Source organism: Bos indicus, chromosome 3 (assembly GCF_029378745.1).
Source record: "Bos indicus isolate NIAB-ARS_2022 breed Sahiwal x Tharparkar chromosome 3, NIAB-ARS_B.indTharparkar_mat_pri_1.0, whole genome shotgun sequence".
Taxonomy (NCBI): domain Eukaryota; kingdom Metazoa; phylum Chordata; class Mammalia; order Artiodactyla; family Bovidae; genus Bos; species Bos indicus.
The window spans coordinates 105,202,817-105,226,675 of record NC_091762.1 but is presented as its reverse complement, the minus strand read 5'-3'; the positions used below and the strand labels follow the sequence as shown (position 1 = coordinate 105,226,675).

Below are 23,859 nucleotides of genomic sequence, written 5' to 3'. Positions count from 1 at the left end.
TGCTATGACCAGTGCATTCTCTTGGCAAAACTCTGTTAGCCTTTGCCCTGCTTCATTTTGCACTCTAAGGCCAAACTTTCTTATTACTTCAGGTATCTCTTGACTTCCTACTTTTGCATTCCAGTCCCCTATGATGAAAAGGACATCTTTTTTAGATGTTAGTTCTAGAAAATCTTGTAGGTCATCAGAGAAACATTCAACTTCAGCTTCTTCGGCATTAGTGGTTGGGGCATAGACTTGGATTACCGTGATAATGAATGGTTTGCCTTGGAAATGAACAGAGATCATTCTGTCATTTTTGAGATTGCAAACAAGTACTGCATTTCAGACTCTTTTGTTGACTATGAGGGTTACTCTATTTCTTCTAAAGTATTCTTGCCCACAGTAGTAGATATAATGGCCATCTGAATTAAATTCGCCCATTCCAGTCCACTTTAGTTCACTGATTCCTAAAATGATTAGATGTTCACTCCTTCCATCTCCTGTTTCACCACTTCCAATTTACCTTGATTCACAGAATGTGTGGAATAGTGGTGCACAAAAAATTACAGTCAGCCTTATCTCTTTCCTTTTGCAAAGAGTGGTCTAGGAGAATGAGCTGCACCCATTCAGAAGGGCTAGAGAGCAAGTACTCTTACTCTACTGGCTCCCATTTAAGGCCAGAACACACATAAAACATCCCGTAAAATGGTTGACAGTTCAGGAAATAGGAGTTTCAGAGAACAAGTGGAAAGGTTTGAAAGGGAGCAACAAGCAGGATTGGGAGAGAGTAAAAGGAAGCCAGGTCAGCACCAGAATAACAGTACAGAAGAAAAACAGATGATTGGAGGAACTAGGACAAAGATAACAGAGAATAAGACTTGCCGGGTTTATATGGCCAAAGGTTATCAAAATAATTAGTTTCAGCAGTTCTCTGATGGCTAGGGAGTTAGCACTAAGCCCTTGGCAATGGTTTGGTTAAAATCCCTCATTTACAGATGTGGGTAACATTTGAGTATCTATTATGTATTTTTCACATTATGTAAAGTGCAATACACACACTACTTTAGTTAAGCCTTACACCTACACTTTTCCTCATTTTATAAATGAGGGAACTGAGGATCACAGAAGCAAAGTGACCAGCCCTGGGCTGTATTATTTAGTGACACTGAGGACCCAGGCTTCTTTTTCAAATCTAAATAAGTATGGAAATATAAAAAAGAATTTGAAATTAGAACATCTTTAGTCACTTTCTTCTTCCTTTTTTTAGTCACTTTCTACCAGTGAGATCTTGTATGTTTTTAAGTCCACTAAGCCTGTCTACCAAACAAGGTTTTATTGCAAAGATTAAGCAACAACTACAAGATAAATCCTAGTAGCTATCTTTTTAAACTTATTTTCAAATGTGAATTTCTTACTTGGTTTATTTCAAACACAAATTGAAAGTTTCTAAATTAACGCCTACAGATTTTACAGTTAGAAGACTGAGGTAGAGAGGAAGGATCTACAATCTGTGGCTCCCTAGTATATTTAGGATCAAGTCCAAGCTTCAGAGTTTCAGGTCTTTAATACTATGGCCCCAGCCCACCTCTCTAGCCACATCTCTCACTACTGACTTACACAAATATAATACTTAACCTCTGGCAACTATTAAGTTTTAAAAACATATGATATAATTACCCCATTTTATAGTTCCACCTAAATTATTTAATCTATTTCAATGTGTTCTCCAAGGCCTAAATAAAATTCACCTTGAGTGTAAAGCCTAACCTTGTCCCCAGCTGTTGAGAAATGATGGCTCTACCTTCTGAACTTCTGTATCGCTTTGCTTTACCTCCCTCAGAGTATTTACTGCCTTTTAATTTAGTCAAGCATGAAAAAATTTCATTTCTGCCAGTGGAGCTTACATCCCTTGAAGGTAGTTGGAAGAAAGGTACCATTTACTTTGCATCTCTGAAGTGCCAACTGCTTTTCTAGTGTGTGTGTATACACATTACAGTATACACACACACACACACATTATTTCAGGTAATCTTTGTGACACCCCACAAAGCAGAAATCTATTTTTTACACATAACGATACTGAAAGTCACAGAGGTTAAACAATTTGCTTACAGTCTTAAGGCCAGTAAGCGACGCAGCTCAGATGTGAATCTTGGTCTTTCTAAACCAAAGCCTAGGTTCTTAACTATACTCTTTCCAGAAACCATGGGCATATCCTCACTACTGATTGCTTTCTATCTATCCACAGAAAAAACATCAATGGACTTTTTGTCATTAAGTATTAGCAGAAAGGATTTGATATAGGGTATCTGCTCTCCTGCTTTTCAAGACTAAGAACAGACTTCTCAGACCCAACACGACTAATATGAGATTAGAATAAAGATGAATAGATCCGAATCCTGCTTCCAGGAAGGAAAAGTAAAAAACCACTACTGTCCCATTCCTGCATTTATAAATTCCTTCTCCTCTGAGGTTTCCACCATCTGGTTATATCAATCCTTACCCCTCCTCCTCATCTGTCTTCTACCACCCTCCCGATTAATCCCTTATATTCACTGCACCTGGGTCACAATCTCTCTTCTCCGCATCCTGAATCACTTCACTACTGATGCAGAAGACTCGTCCCATACAACAGCCTCCCAGTTCCCTGTCACACTCAGCTTCACCAGCCTTCACCTTTGCTGTACTTCAGCAATCCACACACAGACCTAGCTGTCAGTGAGAAGAGCTTCACATCAGACAATTGAACTCTAGAATTCCACTTTCTGACCACAGCCTCTGGGTTTTTTTCCTATTTTACTTCCACCACATTTGCTCACTGATCTCACTCAAAAAATCACAAAACCTCTAAGTCCCAAACTGAAATCATTATCCAATATTTCCTGTCTCAGTTAATGTCACCGTCATCTCTGCAGTCACCCGAATCAAAAACCTGAACATCACAGTGGGCTACTCGCCCTCTGGTCTACACACCCACCCAATCATAAAGCCTCACAGATTCTCTCAACTTCATCCCTCTCTTCATCCCCATAATCACATTTTAAAATTATTCAAGCATATCTATAAAAACCTTCCAGTGATTTAAAAAAATCACCCATTGAATTCATTTCAAGATACTTATGCATACAAGGTTCACCATGACATGGACTCTGATTGTATTTCCAGTCTCACAACTTACCACTTGTATCGCCATTGTTATTTCTTAGCAGTACCAAACTGCTTGTGGTTCCCTAGGCAAGCTATCGGAGAAGGCAGTGGCATCCCACTCCAGTGTTCTTGCCTGGAGAATTCCAGGGACGGCGGAGCCTGGTGGGCTGCTGTCTATGAGGTCGCACAGAGTCGGACACGACTGAAGCGACTTGGCAGCAGCAGCAGCAGGCAAGCTATTCCTTTTCTCACACTGATGTCTTTCCTCAAACTATTCTTTCTATGTGAAGCACTTTTTTTTACTCATCTTTGTCTGACTTACTTCTACTTACCATTTAGGACTTGGGCCAGGTGTCATCTCTTCCTCAAGCCTTCCCTCAAGTCCTGAGCTAGTCTGAGTGCCCTCACCTTGGTGCAAGTATCAAGCAGCAAAGCTCTCACTTTTTATTCTGAGATGACCTATTTTAGCATCTAATTTACCATTTCCACAAGGATTGGAAATGTATCTTACTTATCTCTGTCTACCCAGTTAACATAGTACATAGCATAGTGCCTGACATACAGTAGATACATTAAGTATAAAGTTTAGAAGACATTGCCTTTACATTTTCAGTAGGATAGTCACACCAGTTCTTTCTCATAGTTTTTTAGTATTTCCCACTATTAACTCCAAGTCCTTTGAAGGGAAGGAATCAGAGCTTTTCCTGAGTCTGTACAGTTCTGTACAGAACGGTGCTATACAAAGTCTTATCCAACTTACATAAAAGGGAAACAGTATTTGCACAAACATACCAGAAATCAAAACTTGACCTGTGCTGCAAACTTCAAAACCATCAACCAACTGAAAAATGAAGACATAAGAAGAAAGATAAAGAACCAATTCTGACTGCTGGTATGTGCTTGTTTATGTTAATTTGTTTAAAATATAAACAGGGTCCCAGATACAAGAGCTTGACATTTTATCTATAAGGCCATCACATCTCTCCTAAGTTTAAAAAATTACTAACCTGCAGGCTTTCTTAGGCAGGGGTTCAGGATGTTGGTAAAGATCCTGTTTAAAAACATAATCCCAAAAACCAAGGCTAAGTGATGAAAAAGTAAAAAAAAAAAAAAAAAAAAAACATGCTGGTTGGTATGTGAGCAACAACAACAACAAAAAAAATGTCCTTTTTCATAGTAATTTTGGGTCTCGTGTTGGTAGTTATAAAGAGAGCAAAGAGGTCAATATAATAAAGCATTTCCCTCTCCAACTAAATATTAAATTGCAGTCTGGCATCAAATGAGATCTCAAATGCTTTTCCAGTATAAAAAATAATAAGCTCTTCTATTTGCATGGTGCACTGCAACATTTCAATATACACAGGCTCATTTGATAGTGTTTATAGACATTTTTAAAAATGAGGGAAAAGCCAAAATTTTCCACAAAATAAGAACTTTTAGTTGGTTTAAACAAACAGTACTAGATGTCTTTTTTTTTTTTAAAGTTCAAAACGCAGCACCGAAATGCGTAAAGGAATAGAGTACCTTATATTTAAGCAGGTCTCTCCTTGGAGCCAAAAGAGTTTCTTGCAGAAATAGGTTTTGTCTCCTGGCTTACACTAAGAAGCGCTCCATTAAAGGGCAAACTAGAGTTCATTTAGAGAAGGAATGAGAGAACCGCAGACTATGACAAACAACTGAAGGCAAGTGGAATCAGTTAGTTAAGACAAGGTTCCGGGGACATGATCTTCAGCTATCTTAATGGGTGTCCATAAGGGAACAGAAGTAGGAAGAATTGGAGGCATCTACTTCTTTCAACCAAAACAAACAAACAAAAATTTCGAAACACCAAAGCTTTGCAGGAACGAATAGGTTTCCTAGGGAAGAGATTAGTTTCCCGTCACTGGAGAAGATCTTCAAATAGACTGGTCAAATTATTAGGGTAGAATTTGGGATTTTCGAAGCTACTTTGGTACGGGGCGAGAGAAACGGATCCTAGATGACTTTTAAATTCCTTTCCAATGTGGAGACGTTCTGGGGTTCACCTATCTCCTAGAAACCCCTTTTCATTCCTCTGGGGCTGGCCCACAGCCGTGCCCACGTGTCCAAGCCCTCCCGGCCCCCGGCTCACCTCAGTGCCCAGAGTCCCCCGCCCCCGTCGGAGGCTGGAAACAAGCTCTGCCCGCCCGTTTCCGGCGGCACACGTGAGTTGTCCCGGCGCAGCTCCCGCAGCCGGAGCCAGCCCGGAGGACGCGGCTGACAGCTCCCCGCCCTTCGCACCTCCGACCCTCGGCTGGGCCAGGAAGCCCGCCGACCTCGGTCCTCGCCCGCCCCGAACCGGATCCGGCCGGCGAGGATCCACAGGCATCTCTCAGCTCTCCTGTCGGAGCAGACTGACAGCTCCTCCGACTCCTGGCCCTCGGCCCAAAGCCAACACTCTCCGGCCGACCCAGCCCCGCTAGCTTGGACAGAACGACCCCCGCTCGGACCGCACGCGATGCTGACCCTCCAGAGTCCCCGTGTCCTTGAGTTTTTCCCTCGCGGAGCCCCGGGGTGCCCCTACTGAGAGAGGGCCGCGGGCCGGATACTGGGCCCCGCCGGACCGGCCGCGGATGCAGAACGCCGCGGGGGTTCCCGGACCGCTGAGTAGGCGGGCGACAGCAGCGCTCGGACCCCTGACAGGCTGACCGGCCAGGACACACAGACGGACAGTAGGGCCCGAGGGGCGGGGGCAGCGGCCCGGCCTGTCCCGGCGCCTCCTTCTCGCCCGGGGCGGCCCCTGGCGGCCCAGGCCCCTCAGGGCGCGGGCTTTCCTGGCGAGCGGAGGCGGCCACCGAGGCGCTTACCTGCGGGCGCAGCGACGGCGCGGGGCGGCTCACTCCCTGCCCGCCGCCATGTTTCCGCTGCGCAGCGAGCTAGAGAGGACGCGCGGAGGGGGCGGGCGGGGGCGGCTCCGGAGATCGGCGGCGGCCGGTCGGCCGGCGGGCTGGCGGGCGGCAGGGGGCTCGACCGAGGCGGCGGCGGCGGCGGCGGCGGCGGCGGCGGCTGAGGCGGGGGCGGGGCGGGGGCTCCCTGGCCCCGCCCCCCGGGCCTCCCGCCGTTGGGTGGCGCGCGCCTGGGCGGTTGGGCCCGCGCGGAGCCGGGGGCCGGAGGAGGTAGGGGGGCGTGTGTCGAGGGGGTGGTGAGCACGGGTAGGGCGCCCCCAAGCGGCCCGGCCTAGCCAGCGCCCGCTGTCGGCCTCCTCCCGCCTTATAGCCCGCGGCCCAGATCCACACCTCCACTGGCCCTGCGCACCCCCTCTCAAGGGAGGGTAAACTGAGGCGTGGAGAGGGCTCGTGGACCCGGTGGTGGGTGACATTAAGCGAGTTAGCTCGAATCTCTACCGCAGGACCTTCACCTCTAAAGGAATATTGTTCAATCCAGACGGTTGGTGTGAAGATAAAATAAGTTAATGCTTGTGAAGCCCACAAGAAACAGTGCTGGGCACCCAGTAAGTAAATGCTCAGTAAATAGAAGATGCCACCGTCCTTTAACTGGTTGATCCATTCAACAAGTACTTAATGCATTGAGCCCTATCCATGTACCTGTTTTCAGGCTCGTTCTGTCAATAAACAGTTTTTGCTGCACTCCTCTGGTTAAATGCATGTCCACTTGGACCATCCCTGTTTTAACAGAGAGGAAACTGAAGCTCTGGGAGGTGAAGCTACTTGTCCGAGGTCACCCAGCCAGTAAATGACTGAGTGGAGATTCACCTCCAACCTGACTTCAAAGCCTGTGCTCTGCCAGCAGGGAGACATCAGCTGTCAGGATAGGTCAGAGGAGGCACTTTGAGAGTCAAACCCTTTCAAGTTCGTTCTTGAAAGAGCCTGCAAGGAAGAAGCTTATTTCAGGCAGGGGGATGGATGTGTGTAAGGGCATAAAGACACATGATAGGGGATGGCTGGTTGGTGTGACTGGTGGAGCGGGAATATGGGAGACTGTGGATATGGTGCTGAAGGAGGTCTTTGTGTATCTAGAATGACAATTAATGTCTTTGTATGTAATTTATTTTATAGGCCAATGGTTTTCATAGTGTGTAGTCTGGTACTCCTTGGTGTCCCTGAGATGTTTCAGAGGTCAGTAAGCTCAAAATTATTTTCATAATAGTGCTAAATGTGATTTGCTTTTTTCACTGTGATTCTCTCATGAGTGTACAGTGAAGTTTTCCACAGACTACAGGACAGATGATATTTCAACACATTAAATGCGGAAACAGATTTGAGAATCCAGCTGTCTTCTTTAAGCCAGGTGTTAAAAAAACTTCTACAAATGTAAGACACCACTTTTCTCATCAATATTTTGTTTTAGAAATTACAGAAAATTTTAATTAAAATGTGGTTATGTTACCATGTGATGGGTTTATTGTAATTTTAAGTGAATTAACAAAATTTTAGAAATTTCTGTGTTAATTCCTAACATGGTAAGTGTTGTTAGAAGTAACAAACAGCACATGAAAAATCTCTTCAAGTTCCTCCATAATTTTTAGAGTGGAAAGGGGTCCTGAGCCCAAAAGGCTTAGGAATACCTGCAATAGCCACTGAGAGGCTATTGAAGTTGTAAGTAGGAGAGTGACTAAATCAGATTTTCATTTCAGAAAGCTTTCAAGATCCCAGCCCAGCCTGGAGGGGTGAGTTCACGAGGCATAGGCATGCTAGACAGAAGGACAGAAACGGAGAAGTGCGGGGCTGGTAAGCAACAGAGCTAGGGCCCAGATGAGACTGGTCTTTTTATTCTTCATTTGGTATCCCTCACCACCTGACAAGCACCAGAGTGAATGTTTTATTCCTTCATTTCCACTGAGTGCTGTGTAGGGAGGCTTCTGCTCACATTTGCTATGGACGTTAGAGCCCTTTCTGACCCCACCACACTGTTTCTGCTTCTCATTGCCCACTTTCTAAGCAGTGAAGTGGGGGAGGCAGATGAGAGGAAAAGAGGAGGTTACTGATGGTCGTGTGAGTGAGCCTGAGAATCCTGGCAGAGGGTTCCGCAGAGCTACACAGCCCAGGGTATCCTTCACATACTTTGAGGGCTCACAGGTGAGGGGAAAAACAATTGTATCAAAACTTCTGCTGTCAGGAAAGCTATTTTTGAAGTGAGGTTCCCCAAAGTTTTGAGACTCTGTTCCTTAACATTAAAAAAAAAAAAAGAGTCCATATCCATTGAGAATCTTCTAAAGGTATATTATAAACTTCCTAGCCATCCTTATTTAAGAAACAGAAGTAAATTTAGTATTTTCTTGATTTATTATAAACATGCACTGGTAGCAATCAGGCTTTATTATTAAGGAATCCTCTTGGACTATCGAGTTAAGGACTCTATTTCACCTTAATGGATGGCCCCAGAATGCTGTGCTTTGGGGATTCTCATGGGGGTTTCTTAAAGTTTCTGGTTTTCAGTTGCCACTTCTCCTGCTGTCATTATGCCTATCCCTTTTATCAGATCAGATCAGATCAGTCGCTCAGTCGTGTCTGATTCTTTGCGACCCCATGAATAGCAGCACACCAGGCCTCCCTGTCCATCACCAACTCCCGGAGTTCACTGAGACTCATGTCCATCGAGTCAGTGATGCCATCCAGCCATCTTATCCTCTGTCGTCCCCTTCTCCTCTTGCCCCCAATCCCTCCCAGCATCAGATTCTTTTCCAATGAGTCAACTCTTCGCATGAGGTGGCCAAAGTATTGGAGTTTCAGCTTTAGCATCATTACTTCCAAAGAAATTCCAGGGCTGATCTCCTTCAGAATGGACTGGTTGGATCTCCTTGCAGTCCAAGGGACTCTCAAGAGTCTTCTCCAACACCACAGTTCAAAAGCATCAATTCTTGGGCGCTCAGCCTTCTTCACAGTCCAACTCTCACATCCATACATGACCACAGGAAATACCATAGCCTTGACCAGACGGACCTTTGTTGGCAAAGTAATGTCTCTGCTTTTGAATATGCTATCTAGGTTGGTCATAACTTTCCTTCCAAGGAGTAAGCGTCTTTTAATTTCATGGCTGCAGTCACCAACTGCAGTGATTTTGGAGCCCAAAAAAAGAAAGTCTGACACTGTTTCCACTGTTTCCCCATCTATTTCCCATGAAGTGATGGGACCAGATGCCATGATCTTCATTTTCTGAATGTTGAGCTTTAAGCCAACTTTTTCACTCTCCACTTTCACTTTCATCAAGAGGCTTTTTAGTTCCTCTTCACTTTCTACCATAAGGGTGGTGTCATCTGCATATCTGAGGTTATTGATATTTCTCCTGGCAACCTTGATTTCAGCTTGTGTTTCTTCCAGCCCAGCGTTTCTCATGATGTACTCTGCATATAAGTTAAATAAACAGGGTGACAATCTAATTTGCTGAAGCCAAGAAGGTGCATAGTCTAATCTTACTGGAGTTGCATCAAATAGCCTCTGAGCAAGGGTCTGAGGGACTCTCCTGAGATGAGGTACTAGAAAGGTCAACTGCACAGGCAATAAAGTGGGGTAGTTGATGATGAGCTGTGGCCTTAGCCTTAACTTACTTGGTTTCACTTTCTTCCTCTATAAAATGGGGACAGTCACATACAGTACCTATCATGTTGAGTTGCTAAAAGGATTAACCCAAAGCATTTAGTTGTGTATTATCAGTTCTGTTCATAGATCAATTTATTCTTAGCTCCAGTTCCATTAGATAATTCCATAGGAGTCCTCAAACTCTATGGGTTAAAGACCAGAATCATGACTCTCCATCCTAAACCTTCTCTTTCTGTCTGTGCTCCCCATTTCAGACAATGCCACCACCATACTCCCAGTCACCCAATCTTAAAACTTAGTAGTGCTTCTTTTTAAATCTTTTTTTTTTTTTTTTCCTTTTCCAGCCATGCTGTGCAGCTTGCAGGATCTTAGTTCTCAGTCGGGGATTGTACCTGGGCAACAGCCGTGGAAGTGCTGAGTCTTAACCACTGGACCACCAGGGATTTTCTGGTAGTACCTCTTAAAATTCCTCCCTGTCCTCCACATCCAGTCAGTTTTCAAAGCACACTGCCTTTTCCCTAGTCAAGGTGCTGTTCCCTGGACTATCAGAGATGTAACCTAATTCTTGACTCTCTTCTCTCTACTTGCCTTCCGCAACTGCCAGATCCTGGAAACATCATGCCTGCAGGACAAATTCCACACTTTTTAGCCCTGTCTTCAAGGTTCACTGGGCTTCCCAGGTGGCTCAGTGATAGAGAATCCCCCTGCCAATGCAGGAGACACAAGAAACGCAGGTGCTATCCCTGGGTGGCGAAGGTCCCCTGGAGGAGGAATGGCAACCCACTCCAGAATTCTTGCCTGAGAAATTCTATGGACAGAGGAGCCTGGCAGGATACAGTCCATGGGGTCGCAAAGAGTTGGACACAACTGAGCACATCAAGGGTCATTATGATCTGGCCACAACTCTGTTTCTGAATTTATTTCTCTCCTTCTTTATTTACTCCTTGATTCACATGTAAATTTTCTACATTTTTCCTTTGCTGTCCTTTTCGACATATGTTCTTTGCTTCTCTTGGTTTTTCCATATATTGTTCTGTCTTCTAGAATACCTTGGTCTCCATCTTTGTGTGTCCAAACCTTACCCATCTTTTAAAACTTTGATTCTATGCTGCCTTCAAAAGCCTTACATGATCCTCTAGCTTGTGTGTGCTGTGTTTAGTCGCTCAGTCGTGTCCGACTCTGCAACCCCATAGACTGTAACCCCCACTAGGCTCCTCTGTCCATGGGGATTCTCCAGGCAGGAATACTGGAGTGGGTTGCCATGTCCTCTTCCAGGGGATCTTCCCAACCAGATATTGAATCCAGGTCTTCCACGTTGCAGGCGGATTCTTTACTGTCTGAGCCACCAGGGAAGCTTCCCCTCCAGCTTGTATAATAAAAGCCAACATTTATGTAATGCTAAGTAAGAACCAGGAACTCTTCTGGGTGCTTTATGTGCACCATCTTATTTAACTTTTATGACAATTTAATTTTCACAGCAAATCTATGCAGTGAGAGTTACTAGGATCTGCATTTTACAGATGAGAAAACTGAGGAACAGGAAGCTAAAGTGACTTGTCCAAGGTTACAGAACTAGTAAATGGTGAAGCCAGAATGGGAATCCAGGCAGCCTGGCTCCTGGTAGCTCTCAGGTCAGGGCATGCAAACCTCTCTTAGGGCCTTGGTCACTTTCTGCCTCCTTATTGGTTAACATGACTTATCTTGTCTACTTGAAAGTGAAAGTGCTAGTTGCTCAGTCATGTCCCCTCTTTGCAACCCCATGTGCTGTAGCCCACCTGGCTCCTCTGTCCATGGGATTCTCCAGGCAAGAATACTGAAGTGGGTAGCCATTTCCTTCTCCAGGGGATCTTCCTGACCTAGGGATCGAACCTGGGGTCTCCTGCACTGCAGGCAGATTCTTTACCATCTGAGCCACCTGTCTTGTCCATATTTACACACTAAGTTTTTTGAGAGTAGATTAAAAAAATGATCTATAACAGTATCTTCTGAATTTCTTGAACTGGTAAATATTTATTTAATTTTTTAAAATGGATATAAAGTCAACAAAATATTCTATAGCAATAAGAATAAATGATCCAGAGCAGGATTGACAAACAATGGTCCTTGGGCTAAATCTGACCCAATTCCTATTTGTGTATGGTCCAAGAGCTAAGATCTTTTTTTCCAAATTTTATTTTTTTTTAATTATGGAAGTATGATAACACATTTATAGGATACTTGGAAAATATAGAACAAGGTTACATATAGTTTCACCATATAATTATTTTAAGTAGATAAATTAAGACCTACAGTTGGAATTTCAATAACAAACTCTCAAGAATTATTGGAATGAATATGTAGAGAAGTATAAGGATTGTGAACTGATTAAACATAATATTTATACAATTTTTATACAACAGCGGGATACAAATTCAAGTTCCAATAGACTGTAAACTAGGAGACATTGGAAGATATCCATGAACATAAAACAAGATGTGAAATTTCATGGTCTAAAGGTATTGCAGTCATACCACAAATTCTCATCACTGTGGAATTATGTTAGAAATCAATATCAAAAGGTATTTAAAAGTAATCCACATATGTTCAAGTGCAATGTGACATTTACCAAGAGAGATCTTCGACTTAGCCGTTGAAAGCCTCCATAAAGTTAGAATGAGAAAAACAGAGGGTGATTGCAGAGAAAAAAGCATTTACATAAGAAATTAGTGTCAAAATGAGAAATTAATATTAAAGATACTTTCAACAAAATCCCATGTACATGGAAATTAAATTATTTTACACTTTTTAAGTGGTTGAAAAAAGAATATGTCATGACATGTGAAACTTCTATGCATATAAAGGTTTATCAGAATTCAGACAGGATTTCTATGGCTACTTTTGTATCACAGTGGGTTTTATGACATGTAAAGCCTGCAGTATTTACTCTTTGGCCATTTATAGAAAAACTTGCCAACCCCTGACCTAGAGCTACATGTAGTAAAATGAAAAGGTCTTTGAAACAGCACTGAACAAAAAAGTATAAGCAGTATGCCACTTGTATAAACCTTAAAAATAAGTGAAACAGCACCAATTTTATTTAGGGACCCACATGCAGTACAAGTATAAAGACATGCATGGAAACAATAAATAATAAATTCAGGGGAAAGGTTATCTCTAGGAGTTGGGGTGGACATGCCTTTGGAGAAGAGTACACAGGGAATTTTAACTGTTTGCAAGCAAGGTGGAGGGTATACAGCATCCCTTGTGTTAAAAATTAAAACATAACATGTAATACTGACAAAAATGTTTCATAAGAAATGAATGAATGAGGTTAGGGACTCTCTGTTTTCGCTGGTTGAAAATATATTTGGCTTTTACCTATAGCTAATGTGTTTGACTGTGTGGATCACAATAAACTGTAGAAAATTCTGAAAGGGATGGGAATACCAGACCACCTGACCTGCCTCTTGAGAAATCTATATGCAGGTCAGGAAGCAACAGTTAGAACTGGACATGGAACAACAGACTGGTTCCAAATAGGAAAAGGAGTACGTCAAGGCTGTATATTGTCACCCTGCTTATTTAACTTATATGCAGAGTACATCATGAGAAACGTTGGGCTGGAAGAAACACAAGCTGAAATCAAGATTGCCGGGAGAAATATCAATAACCTCAGATATGCAGATGACACCACCCTTATGGCAGAAAGTGAAGAGGAACTAAAAAGCCTCTTGATGAAAGTAAAAGTGGAGAGTGAAAAAGTTGGCTTAAAGCTCAACATTCAGAAAACGAAGATCATTGCATCTGCTCCCATCACTTAATGGGAAATAGGGAAACAGTGGAAATAGTGTCAGACTTTATTTTGGGGGGCTCCAAAATCACTGCAAATGGTGCTTGCAGCCATGAAGTTAAAAGACGCTTACTCCTTGGAAGGAAAGTTATGACCAACCTAGATAGCATATTCAAAAGCAGAGACATCACTTTGCTAACAAAGTCTGTCTAGTCAAGGCTATGGTTTTTCCAGTGGTCATGTATGGATATGAGAGTTGGACTGTGAAGAAAGCTGAGCACCAAAGAATTGATGCTGTTGAACTGTGGTTGGAGAAGACTCTTGAGAGTCCCTTGGACTGCAAGGAGATCCAACCAGTCCATTCTAAAGGAGATCAGCCCTGGGTGTTCTTTGGAAGGACTGATGCTGAAGCTGAAACTCTAGTACTTTGGCCCCCTCATGCGAAGAGTTGACCCATTGGAAAAGACTCTGATGCTGGGAGGGATTGGGGGCAGGAGGAAACGGGGACGACAGAGGATGAGATGGCTGGATGGCATCACCGACTCGATAGACATGAGTTTGAGTGAACTCTGGGAGCTGTTGATGGACAGGGAGGCCTGGCGTGCTGTGATTCATGGGGTCACAAAGAGTCAGACACAACTGAGCAACTGAACTGAACTGAGGGTGTTATGGTAAAATATAAAACTGAAGTCTCCTGCTCAGATGGTGTGGAGTTGGCTCAAATTCATGTCCATTGAGTTGGTGATGCTATCTAACCGTCTCATCCTCTGCCATTCCCTTCTCCCTTTCCCTTAATCTTTCACAGCATCAGGATCTTTCTGATGAATCAGCTTTTTGCATCAGGTGGCCAAAGTATTGGAGCTTCAGCTTCAGCATCAGTCCTTCTAATGAATGTTCAGTGTTGATTTCCTTTAGGATTGACTGGTTTGATTTCCTTGCAATCCAAGAGACTCTCAAGAGTTTTGTCCAGCACCACAATTCTAAAGCATCAATTCTTTGGCACCCAGCCTTCTTTATGGTCCAACTCTCACATCCATACATGACTGTTGGAAAAACCATAGCTTTGACTATATGGACCTTTGTCGGCAAAGTGATGTCTCTGCTTTTTAATACACTATCTAGGTTTGTCATAGCATTCCTTCCAAGGAGCAAGAGTCTTTTAATTTTATGGCTGCAGTCACCATCTGTAGTGATTTTGGAGCCCAAGAAAATAAAATCTGTCACTGCTTCCACTTTTTCCCAGGAATTTCAGGGGCCATCTTAAAATTCTGCTTCCTACACCTAGCGAGAAGTGTTCTCTTAAACACTTCTCTATGAATTCTCCTGGCAGTTTGTAACTTATTAATAGCACAGTATGCATTGTATCACTATTATTAGGGCATATTTTAAAATTGCTTTTCTAGGCTGAAAATGTCTTGAAATCAGGAAACTTGTCTATACCTGTAGCTCTAATGCTTCAAACGAGGCAGTTACATGAAGAGGATATTCCTACATGTTTGCTGAAAAATTAAAAGTGTGCATATTATCGTTTGAATCCTTGCTTCTTTTTTAGATCCAGATCAAAACTCCTCTGACACGTCTCAGGAAGAATTAATAGCTCCCTCCCTGTGCTGTCACTTGATATCATCTCTGTATGAAATGTGTCACCTTAAAGTATCTTAAGTTAGACTATAGTTTCTTGAAGGTAGCACTTCACTTTTATTCCACTTTGTATCCCAGAACACAGCACATCATAGATTTCATTAATTGTTTAATGTTTAAAATGTTTAAAGGAAAGTGTAAAGGGTTTAAAAACGGAGGCAGGTGTAGAGTAGATTTGGGCTATGACCAGACCCTTGGGAAAGAGTCATAGGTGGGAGAAGCCAAGAGATACAGAGACAGTGGCGAGGGAAGAAGACAGGCAGATCTGTAAGGATGTGATATTTTTTTTAAAGAAGGGGTGCTACAAAATCCCAAGTCTGCTGTTTTATATATCTCATTAAGGAATAAAGCTGAAGAACACTCTATTAAGGACAGCATGAAGGAGCAAAGATTATTCCAGGACTGACAATTAGGGAACGGTGTTTTATCAAGTTGCTGGGTGGACAGTGACCCTGCAATGCAGGAGACCTGGGTTCGATCTCTGGGTCAGGAAGATCCCCTGGAGAAGGGAGAGTTGGTAAATGAAAAGGAGAAATGGCTTCTGGTGCTTAAAGAAAGTAGGGATGGCGGTTTTGGCAGGAGGCTCTGAAAAAACCTGCAAGCTCTTAACTTACTCCTGGATTTGGATTTTTTTCTCTTTCACGTCTTCTTCTGGTTGTTGGCCTTCTGTGACTTCTTTTCTGCTTCATGCCTCCAGTACTCTTGCCTGGAAAATCCCATGGACGGAGGAGCCTGGTAGGCTTCAGTCCATGGGGTCTCTAGGAGTCAGGCACGACTGAGCGACTTCACTTTAACTTTCACTTTCATGCATTGGAGAAGGAAATGGCAACCTACTCCAGTGTTCTTGCCTGGAGAATCCCAGGGATGGAGGAGCCTGGTGGGCTGCCATCTATGGGGTCGCACAGAGTCGGACACGACTGAAGCAACTTAGCAGCAGCAGCAGCAAGATCATTAAAAGGCTTCCCAGGTGGCTCAGTGGTAAAGAATCTGCCTGCAGTGCAAGCAATGTGGGTTCGATACCTGGGTCAGGAAGATCCCCTAGAGAAGGAGATGGCAACCCACTCCAGCATTCTTGCCTGGGAAATCACATGCACAGAGGAGCCTGGCAGGCCACACAGCCCGTGGGGATGCAAAAGAGTCAGACACAACTTAGAGACTAAGCAACAGCAACACACTAAGTTTGGGATCAGAAGTATGGTTGGACATTTTCTGACTGATTCACCAGGAGCCCTGAATGTTCTGGAAAAGGGAGGATGGGATAACAAGTCCGTTGTTGGATTAGAAGTGGGCTTGTTACCACTGAAACACATGCCTTGACTGTAGGGGAATAATGCTGGAGAACCAAAGGATGACAGAAGAGCCCCAGTTCTCCTTAAATGATGGTCAAAGGCAGGTTCGTTTAGACCTTCCCTCCAATTCTGTTGCTCACAACCCATGGGTTTATTGGCTGTCTGGCGAGTTATACTCCCTGTGCAAGACTCTTGGGAGAGACCCCAACAGGGCACACTGCTTACCCTCGAGGAGTTTACAGTCCCACGAGAAAAAGGATTATAATACAAGGCAGGAAGTTAAAGTACCAAGAGGGAAATGCAATCAAAATAATGCAGTGTTTGGAAGAGATTGTTTCATAGAGAAGGAGGACTTGAATGATGGGTAGGGGAAGTTGGAGGTGGTGGAGAGAGTATGAGAGGTATGGGGCATTGTATGGAGAAGGTATAACAAGCTAGGGACAGAACACACTGAAGAAATGGCAAGTAGTTTCATATGGCTAGAGCCAAGGATTCTTATTAGGGAGACACAGTCAAAAAGCTGGAAACAGAGAATGAGGCTTAGCTATGGAGAGTCTCAACTGTCAGCTAAGAATCTCGAGAGTGTGTTGGGTAGGGTGAGCAGAGGATAGAGGGGTGGAGGGGGCTTGAGAGCTGGTAGGGGTGGATGGGGAGAGCAAAAGTACAGGTTTGGGTTGCTTTTGTCAGGCTCTTGCATTTCTTTGCCTGGAATGTCTCTGCTCAGCCTTTTCTCTGATGTTCTGAGTATCCTATGTCCATAATAAAGCCATCTCTTCCAAAAAGCCTTGCTTTGACCCTCCATGATGACTGTGACCTCTCCCAATTCTGAGCTCCCCACAACTTATCATTTGACCCTTTCCACTGACCTTTGTCACAGCCCACCTGCCAGATAGCTATTTTAATCTATATCTATTTTATATCCTACACATATTATATACTTGGTAAGCATTTTTAAGTCTGATAGAATTAACTTCCCCTTGAGTGTTCGGCATGTAACTTGGGGAAGAAGGGTCATGAAACTTGATGAACCTAATATTTCTGTAAACATGGTGGACAGACCATAGATTAGAATGCATTTCTGCTAAGGTCAGAGGCTGAAATTAGACAGGACCTTGGAATTCATGTTCACCTCGTTTCACGAGTGACACCCAGAGAGGTACAGTAACTTGCTCAAGGTTACACAGTGAGTTAATGATCTTAAACAGAGTATGTGAGGGTTTTATCACAGTGCCTAACACAACAACAGGCACTCAGTGTTTCCTCTCTAGCCTCTTGAACTTTAATCAAACACCAAGCCACTTGTAATTTTTTTCCATCCTTTATGGAAACTTTATGCTGTTTCTTGCATTTGAGGTTCTGCTTGTACCTGGAGTGAGTGAAAGTTGCTCAGTCATGTCCAACTCTTTGTGACCCCATGGACTATACAGTCCATGGAATTCTCCAGGCCAGAATATTGGAGTAGGTAGCAGTTCTTTTCTCCAAGCGATCTTCCCAACTCAAGGATCGAACCCAGGTCTCCCATATTGCAAGCAGATTCTTTACCAGCTAAGCATTTCCCTTGCTTAGTTGCATACGTATCCTTTGCATCTGTGTCTGGCTGCCCTCTGAAGATAAACTCAGAAGGTTGGATCTCTCTGTGTATTCTTCGGTACACACTCAGCACCTCACACCATACCTGGAACATAGCGGTGCTCAGTAGATCTTTACAGAATGAAAGTGCAGAGAGGGGCCATTCTAGGCCCAGGCCCCAGACCAGAGAGGTAGGCTCCTTATCGTTCCTCTGTAACTCACAGGGCCCAGACTGGATGCTCAGATTCTAATGGTTCGAGGGCTTTGCAGAGGAGTGCTGAGCTTCAAACCTCACTGTTTATCTAAGACACTTCTGCTCTTGTTCCTCTTATAAAATACCAAATAAAAATAGTTCCAGGAAGCTAGTGGCTGAGAAATTCCAGGCTCTGTCTGAGCTCCTAGATAAAGGCTGTTATTGTTAGGAAGTTGGTCATTAATCCAACCTGCATTCTCTCTGTGCTTTCGTTCCACATCCTTCTAAAGGCACTGATTCTTTTTGTCCTCATTTGCCCTTAAGCCTGGTAACTGGAAAAAAATTAACTTGACAGCCGTTGATGTAAAAATGATCTAAAGGTATCAGTTGTCTAAGCACACTTTGTGCTCTGGGCTTGTGACTTTAACTTGCTCTCAAAGTACTTTACCAGATGGCTAGTATCCTCATGTAAAAGATGAGAGAAATTACACCTACCTTGCCAGATTAGTGCAAGAGTGAAAACAAGATAGGCAGAGGTTCCTGGCACGTGTGCTCAGTCACTCAGTCGTGTCCGACTCTTTGCAACCCCGTGGACCGTAGCCCACCAGGCTCCTCTGTCCATGGATTTCCCAGGCAAGAGTACTGGAGTGGGTTGCTATTTCCTTCTCCAGGGGATCTTCCCCACCGAGGGATTGGACCTGTGTCTCTTGCATCTCCTGCATTGGCAGGTGGATTCTTCACCACTAGCGCCACCTGGGTACAATAGCAACGGTTAAAGAAATGTTACATCTTGATCAGGGGTTGTGACCCCCTTACTATGTTATGCTGTGGTCAGACTTCATCTGGGCTATTAAGTTTTCTCAGTGAGGCTCATATTTTTGAAGAGTGATGTTGACAAATTATTACTCAGAAGCAAACAACCAAGATGATAAGAAGCTGGAAATCAGACTTTACAAGAAACAGTTAAAGGATTTGGAAATATTTACCTGAGGAAAGAAATCACTAGGGCTAGAATGGCACGTGGCAAGGCTGTAGATGGGTCTTCAAATAATGGAAGGATTAACACTTGGAAACATGAGACACGGGTTTGATCCCTGGGTCAGAAAGATCCCCTGGATAAGGAAATGGCAACCCACTCTAGTATTCTTGCCTGGAGAACCCCACAGACAGAGGAGCCTCACCAGCTGCTGTCCATAGGTCGCAAAGGGTCGGACACAAATGAAGCGACTTAGCATGCAGGTAACATTTGGAAAAGGGTTATACTTCACTTCTATTCCATAAATATTTATGGAACATGTGTTAATGCCAGGATCTGGGACTGCAAAAAATGCCACGCCTGCCTCAAGGATTTGAGACTACGAAGGACCATGACAATGCAAAAGAGGCTGTTTTAAGAGGTGTTCGAGGTGCTGAGAGGAAGAAGAACTGATTCTGTAGAGAGGCAAGGGAAAGATTCGCCAAGGAGGTAACACTGGAATGAATGGTAAAAGCAAACTAGGATTTCTTCAGGCAGAGAAAGAGGGGAAGGGCATGCAGGCAGTAAGTGCAGCGTGTGCAAAGACAGAAAGGTTTCCTCCAGGAGAAGCTGCGATGAGCAGGAAGAAGAGAGAGAAATGAGCCTGTGAAGTCCTCTCAGGGCCAGATTGTCAAGGGCCTTGGATATTAATCTAAAGAGTTTGGACTATTTACCTTGAGTGGGTATTGAAGAGCCATCAAAGACATTTAAGCAGGGGATTTTTATTTTAAAAGGAAAGCTCCAGAGTAGCGTGCTGAAAGGGCTTCGCGGAAGAGAGAAGGCAGGGAAATGGGGCATCTCCACATTCCAAAGAATTACACGCTGGCTTGACTCTTCCACTTACTGTGGGTGAACTTGGGCACATTATTTGGACTTTTTCCCCTTATATTGGGATGATCACATCAATAGGTGCCTTCTCTTTCTCTTAAAGGACAGAATAGACAGAGAAACAGAATTCTGCTCAATGAACCTTAAAATCACAGTCAAACAATGGAATAAATTCCCTCAGGAGAAATAGATATGTTCCCTGGATATGTCCAGAGGCTATTTCTTTGGTGGAAGGGGAGTTGAACCAGATAAAGCTCTAAAATCCCTTTCTACTCTAAGATTCTGTCACCGTCAGAGTGGATGTACTAAGGATATGGCCCAGAACCTGAGTTTTGACATAACCTTTTAGTATGGAAAGCAGAACATTGGACCCAAAGGAAATGAGTTTTTTTTTTGGCTGTGCTGGGTCTTTGTTCAGTCTTTCTCTAGTTGTGGAGAGGGGGTCTACTCTCCAGTTGCAGTGCACGAACTTCTCACTGCGGTGGCTGCTTCTGTTGTAGAGCTCTAGACCGTGTGGACTTAGTAGCTGTGGCGTGTGGGCCCCGTGGTTGCAGCTCCCAGGCTCTCGAGCACAGGCTCAGTGGTCGTGGTGCATGGGCTTAGTTGCTCCTCGGCAGTGGGCTCCTCCGGAGCAGGGATCAAACCTGTGTCTCCTTCATTGGCAGGCAGATTCTTTACCACTGAGAGACCAGGGAAGCCCTGGAAATGAGTCTTTAAAATGAACATCTATTAACTGAAGTGTGCAGTTTGAAAAGACCCAACCTCAACTGACAACAGTAAGAGCAAGTAACTGTAGGAGAAGGAGAAAGAGAAAGTAGGAGAAAGCTCACTGGATATGAACCTTAGAGGTCTATGCTCCAGTGTCAGAAATTAAGGCTTTTGCTCTATGGTCCTTGGCAGCTCATTCCCTATGTCTTGGCCTCAGCTTCTTCATCAAGAAGATGTAGAAGTTGAACCTCTGAGGGGTCTTCTACTACTAACATTCTAGGGTTCTTGGAGTCTTGAGTTATTAAGGCTGTGAAAATTATGGATATAAAAATATTAAGAGATTCTAAGGATTCCCATAGCAGCTGTATCACTCACAGGTTATACACATGTCTCAATTTAACAGCATCAAACTCCATAAAATCTATTCAAACGAGTGTCACATGCACTGGGAGTGAGACTCATTTAACATTCTCCTTGGAATCAGAACTTTGGAATTCAGTGCATTTTAATGCTCGGCATTAACTTAGCTGCAAATTGGATTATTTCATATTTCTGGTTGAGAGAGAAGGCACATTCACCAGTATGGCACAGAAATAAAAACGTCAGTCATCTGTCACAGAAGGAAGAGATTGTTTGATCTCTGTGTTAACTTCAGAGCTCTGACGCAGCCTCATCTGGCAATAGACAAAAATGAAGATCAGGCGCTTGTGTATGTGCCATTCCCTCTGACCAGCATATCCGACGGACCAACCCCTGCTCACCCTGTTCCCCTTCCTCCTTTCCTGGTCAGTAGAACAGGTCCCCTCCCCTCCCTATGCTTCCTCCCCTAGCACCTGGTGTCCGTCACAGAGGGCCTTCAACTTAGTGTATGGAAAGTGTTGCCTGCATGACAGCAGTTCTCTAGGTATGGGGACCATGCCAGTCGCATACAGCTCTCACATTCCACACAGCAGCGTTTATGGAGCAGGCACCATTATCCCCAGTGTAACTGAGGAAACAGGGGTCAGAGAAGTTAAATCAGTTTCTCAAGATCATGCGACTAGGAGTCTGCCTTTGAATCATGCCTTTTTGACTCCAAAGCCCAGGTGCTTTAGATTTGTCATGCCCTTTCCTTGTCTTACTCATCTCTGTAACCTGAACTCTGAGTAGAGGCCCAGCCTTGGGTATACATCAATTGCTGTTGTCGAATGACTGTCCAATTCTGGTCAGTCAGTCAGTAACTATTTACTGAATGGAGCAAAGTGCTGGGGGGCGGGTTTGGGAGTAGGGGGATGGAGCTACAGAGGAGAATGTAATTGGGTGGGACTGAGCTAGCCTTCCCTTGACTTGATGTGAGCTTCTGGAGACATCTGCTTTGAAATAAATACTCTCATTAGCCGTGGAGGTGTCTCAGCTCACCGGGAGAGGCAGTCTCTTGACAAGGCCAGCTGGCAGGATAGACCTGTTTAAACCAAGTTAGTTTCACATCTTTCTAACGACCCTGCCTTAAGGTCCTGGTGTCATAGGAGAAACAGAACTCAAAAAACAACTATTAATATAAGGCATACAAAAAGGGCTTTATGAAAGGCTGTCCAAGATTCTGAGAGAGCAGAACGGAGGACGTGATTAATTCTGCCTGTAAGAATCAAGGGGGCAATGAAAAAACTTCAAAAAAAAGAAGAATGGAAGGTTTTACAGAGAAGATGGCATTTGAGCTGGGACTCAAGGGATAAGTAGCTGTATTTGTTGGTTTATTTATTTTCTAGACACAGAAAGGGAATGGCATTCCTGATGGAGAATATGCCAAGGAAAGGAGGGACCCCACAGGAAGCTGCAGACGGTTCTCTGGGAGCGGGGTGGGAGTGGCAAGAGGTGAGACAAAAACCTCCCCAGATAGGCAAAGGGTCTTGTTGAGTGCTGTGCTAGGGACCTGGATTTATTCCAAGACGTTCTAGTGTTCAATGAGTTACATCTTCAGAGTCACCTTGCCTTGTGTCTTTCCACCCCAAAGTTCTGACAATAAGCAGGAAAGCAGAAGTAGAGTATGGTGAAAATTAGGAGCCAGAGGACTTGGAATCTAGTCTGATTCTGCTGTATTCTTACTGGTGACTCAGTCTCTCTGGGCTTCAGTTTCCTCATATATTGAGTAAAATGGCTAGAAGATTTTTCAGAGCTCTACTATTCTATGAGTGTGTCAATCAGTTTCACAAGGAAACTCCTTCACAAAGTTCAAATCAGGTCCTGTGGTGGACAGACCCTTGAGGCTGCCTATCATCCTGCTGATATTCATGGCTTTATGTAGCTCTCTCCACTTGACTGGGGCCTGTGACTTGCTTCTAACCAACAGAATATATCAAAGATGATCAGATGGATGGAGGCATGTTATTTCATAAGTGATTACATAGTTACATGACAAAATTATAGCACCCATCTTCCTGGAGTCTCTCCCTTACTCCCTGATTGGCTTTGAAGAAGCAAGCTGCCCTAATGGGGGATGCCTATCTTGGGGGGCCCATATGACAAAAGGAACTGCAGGCAACTTTAGACAGCTGACAGCCAGCAAGAAAGTGACAGTCCTAGAACTGCAAGGAACTGAATTCTGCCAACAACCCAAATGGAAACATCCTTCCCCAACTGAACCTCAGATAAGACTCCAGCCCTGGCCAACACCTTGACTGCAGTTTTGTGGAACTCTAGGCAGAGGACCTAGCTAAGCTGGGCTTGGGTTCCTGACCCATAGAATCCATGGAATAATAAATACGTGTTGTTTTCAGTCTCTAAGTTTGCAGTAATTTACTGTGCCACAGTAGATACAGTTTCCCACTCTTAATGCTTAAAACTCCTGACCTCAGGCCCTGTGATCTATTCACAACTGCATGCCACCTGTCTGTGAGTAATCCCATACCAATATCTACGTGTATTTATGTGTGGGTGGTTTTATCTATGCCAACCTGTCCAATACTTTGGCCACCTGATGCGAAGAGCTGACTCATTGGAAAAGACCCTAATGCTGGGAAAGATTGAGGGCAGGAGAAGGGGACAACAGAGGATGAGATGGCTGGATGGCATCACTGACTCAATGGACATGGGTTTGGGTGGACTCCGGGAGTTGGTGATGGACAGGGAGGCCTGGCGTGCTGCAGTTCATGGGGTCGCAAAGAGTCGGACACGACTGAGCGACTGAACTGAACTGAACCTGTCGATCATACATTCATTTTCAATCA

General features: G+C 44.1%; 1 protein-coding gene across 6 annotated transcripts in view; it reads right to left on the bottom strand.

Moving 5' to 3' along the window:
- The window catches only part of SCMH1 (Scm polycomb group protein homolog 1), a 224,737-nt gene extending 218,617 nt beyond the window's left edge, over positions 1-6,120 (bottom strand). For 2 of the 6 annotated variants that reach the window (XM_070786754.1, XM_070786756.1), the window contains exon 1: positions 5,955-6,120. The gene's annotated coding sequence lies outside the window, so the exon portion shown is untranslated. The remainder of the gene's footprint in view (positions 1-5,954) is intronic. The other 4 variants (XM_070786753.1, XM_070786755.1, XM_070786750.1 and 1 more) reach the window with 3 other exon arrangements.
- Positions 6,121-23,859: the final 17,739 nt, after the last annotated feature.